The sequence below is a fragment of the Rhagoletis zephyria genome, unplaced genomic scaffold, assembly GCF_001687245.7.
Source record: "Rhagoletis zephyria isolate East Lansing unplaced genomic scaffold, Rhagoletis_zephyria_1.1 Rzeph_scaffold_02750, whole genome shotgun sequence".
Classification (NCBI taxonomy): Eukaryota; Metazoa; Arthropoda; class Insecta; order Diptera; family Tephritidae; genus Rhagoletis; species Rhagoletis zephyria.
In genome coordinates this window covers 31,623-35,308 of record NW_016159834.1, presented here as the reverse complement: position 1 = coordinate 35,308, position 3,686 = coordinate 31,623, and the positions used below count along the sequence as shown (strand labels likewise).

The window sequence follows — 3,686 nt, the reverse complement described above, 5'->3', positions numbered from 1 at the left end:
AGCTAAACCAGTATTTGATATCGAAACTAGAGATGGGCAAAGGTCGTGCTTTTCTACGTGACACGTCGTGCCACGCTTTTTCACGCGTGAGCGAGAGCGGCTTTCAGTGAAAAATCACGTAATATCCGTGATCGTGCGTGCCAGAAATTTTCGCGTGCGTGAGTGTGCGTGAGTTAGATTTTCGTCAATCACGTCATGTTCACATATGTATGTACTTATTTGTATTTTAATCTAAAATAAATTCGTAAACTTACTGTTTAACTTCCACTAGAGTGGCAACATTTATTCTTTTTCCTTTGAAGTTGGAGGCATTCTGTAATATTCATTTGCACATCTGCAGTTTTTCGGTTTGCCTACAGTTAGGCGCAAACTTTAAAGAAATTGCATGTCAGTGTCACTCAAGTATGTGTTGTAACAGGGATAGTACCGGGTGACTTTTTCAAAGCAATTGCTTTGAATTCATTTTCCTAACGCCTAACAGAGTAAATCCTGATCTCTTTTTGTGCTGGCAACAAAATCGATGTACAACTCTAAAGAGTACAAATTCAATATGGCGCATTCTTCAGCTCGTAATATTGTGGAGCGTACTATAGGTGCGTTTGTTTACTTATAAATACAAGATTTTTAATTAAAATTAAGAAATTACCTAGGTGTATTAAAAAGTCGGTTTCGCTGTTTATTGGGCACGCTGCACTATCGCCCGGAAAAAGTTGTACAAATTGTCAACGTGTGCTGCGCATTGCACAATATTTGCGTGAGCTACAACATCAATAGTGATGAGGAAATTTCGCTCCAACCTAATGAGGCTGCTGTGGCCAATGACCTACAACCCCCCAATCCGTCGCTACAAAGTGAAGGAAAGAGAATAAGAGACGAAATAGCCAATAGTTTGTAATAATTTTATTAAAGTTTGGTTGTTGAAATTAAATAATTTAATTCACGAGTGAGCTTCGAGGTATAAATATGTATATCGCATGTACATATGCAATGTATATATTATAGATACATATACATAGTCATGTGCAAAATAAGAGGGCCTCGAGACTTTGGCCAGTTTTGGCTAGCTTTCTTTTGTTTGTTAATTTTTTTTTAATAAAAATACACCTCATTATCTGACAAAAAATACATAAGTCCAAATGTCAAGCTTTGTAGAAAAGTTAGAAAAATTCAACGGAATTTTACAACAAACTCTTTATTTCAAATTTTTAGAAAATTTCTAAGTAGGAAGTTCTGTAGCTCATTAGATTCTAGCTTAACAGTACAAGTTTCAAGTAATAAAGAGTTTGCTGTTGTAAAATTTTGTTGTATTTTTCTAATTTTTCTACAAAGCTTGACATTTGGACTTATGTGCTTTTTGTAGGATAGTGAGGTGTATTTTTATTAAAAAAATTAAACAAACAAAAGAAAACAACTAAAACTGGCCAAAGTCTCGAGGCCCTCTTTATTTTCCACATGACTGTATACACTGGAGATGAAAAGTGATCGCGATGATTTTTCTTCTTTTTTTTTGCTTACAAAATTTTTCGTTTTTTTTGTATATAAAAAGTGCAGTTTATAAAACTAAATCAACACTATTCTTTAGCCTCTTAAAACTTGCACTTATTTTATTATAATTTTATAACCGATGTATGTATCTGCATACCCAAAAATTATTCTAAAAATTCAGATTAAAAAGTTCAAAATTTTGATGAAAATTCTTAGAATTTTTCTAAATACTGTATAAAGTTTTACTTGTGTGATTTTGGTTAAAGCATGAACTATATTTTTATAAAAAATAACAAAAAAATTAACATGAAAAACACTACAAATATTCATCAAAAATCACCATGCACTCACTTTTCATCTCCAGTGTATGTATGTATATGTACATAAAAAAATAAATATAAGTCTTCAATTTTTTCTCAGATTACAAGGTACTTAAAACTTAAAAAACGATTTTTAATTTAAAATGAGATCACTTATTAGCATTTGTTTGTTTTTGGAGATCTAGTCGCTGTTTTTCAATTTGATTTCTTTCTTGCAGCACTGTTAAAATTTGTGTACTGACGCTCACAAAGCTGTCGACAGCACGATACATACGTCTAAAACTTCTTTCGTTTTCTTTTCCAATTTTGATGAGCTCATCCAACTTCTCGTTCATTTCCAACTTTATTTCGGTTTCCTCATCTAAAAATTTCTTTAAATGTTGCCCTGTGCTTTCCACTCTTGGCCTTTTTGGGGTGCTACAAATAGTGGAAGGCTCCATTTGTCGCTTATTTGATGTTGATGGTACTTCTTTTGGGGTGCTAGAAAAACTAGAAGGCTCCACTTGCCACTTAGATGACGTTGAGGGCATTTCGTTGTTCGTTTCATCGTTGAGAAGGTCCTTCGCAGATTCTGTTTGGCCAAGTGTAACGCCTGCAACACCATAGACCGATTGAGCAATTCCACATATACGTACAACCGATTCTTCTAATTGTGTTAGTTGGGGTTTGGTAAAGGGCCCACCACCAGTCGCTCGAGCTTCGCATTTGTTGTGGGATAATTTTTTTTTTAATTGCACTCTTCCATTCAGTCCATGCCTGAGAATAACAAAATTAATAGAACTCACATTGAGGCTGAATTTAACACTTACCTTCTTCCATCCATTAGCATCGTTTTGGGTTGGGCCTGCGCTATTTAGGGAATTTGTTAGCTCTTACCAAAGAGCATTAACAAGGGGCTTATCACGTTTCGTGTAGCCCTTTGCGATATCGGGATTATTTTCCATGAATTCCACTAAAATGGAATTTGTACATTGTTCTTGTGTTTTCCCCTAACAATTAGAGATTAAAATAAATATTTTTAAATTAATTTAAGTAATGTACTCACATATTAGCAAAATATCCACCAAGAAAGAACAAAGCGCCAATACAATTCTGACAGCGATCAGCTGCTTGGTTTGTTTTCGATAAGCAAACCGATAAAATTAGTTTCTATGACACCAAAAACCGATATTAATTCTGATTCGAACATCAAACCGATAATATCGGAATGCATGCCACCAACGCGAATTTTTCATCGGTTTCAATTCCGATTCCGACAAAGGTCAGTTTCCACAACAGCCCTGATTGTGTGTATCAAAATAAATTAATCATTGCTTACATACAAAATACGAAAGGTATTTAAGGGAAAGATTAGTGTCCAGGGCGCTCCCTTGCAAGAGCGCAGGCACTCAATCCCAATTGCAAGAAAAAGAAATGCGTATTTGACAATAACCACGATGCAGAACATGACGGTGGCGGAAAGGGAAACAAATTGAAGGCACAATGGCAATCATAAGCTAGAGAGCATATGTTTGCAAAAAAAATATGTGGCAGCACCTTCAATCATGCCAGAACATGGATTTTTATTAATTTGAATCGGCATTCTTAAATACAACTTTTTATGCATATAAAGTCCATTAAATATTCTTCTTCTTCTTATTTGGCGCTGTAATCGCCTAAGCGATTTTGACCGAGTTTAACAAAGCACGCCAGTCGCTTCTTTTCTGTGCCAACTGACGCCAATTGGAAATGCCAAGTGAAGCCAAGTCCTTCTCCACCTAGTCTTTCCATCTCAGTGGGGTCTCCCTCTTCCTCTGCTACCACCAGCGGGTTCCGAGTTGAATACTTTCAGAGCTGGAGCGTCGGTGTCCATTCGAACGACATGGCCAAGCCAGCGGAGTC

General features: G+C 35.8%; 1 pseudogene; it reads right to left on the bottom strand.

The window, feature by feature from the left end:
* Positions 1–2,053: 2,053 nt before the first annotated feature.
* LOC108367634 (uncharacterized) lies at positions 2,054–2,868 on the bottom strand (annotated as a pseudogene).
* Between the last annotated feature and the right edge of the window lie 818 nt (positions 2,869–3,686).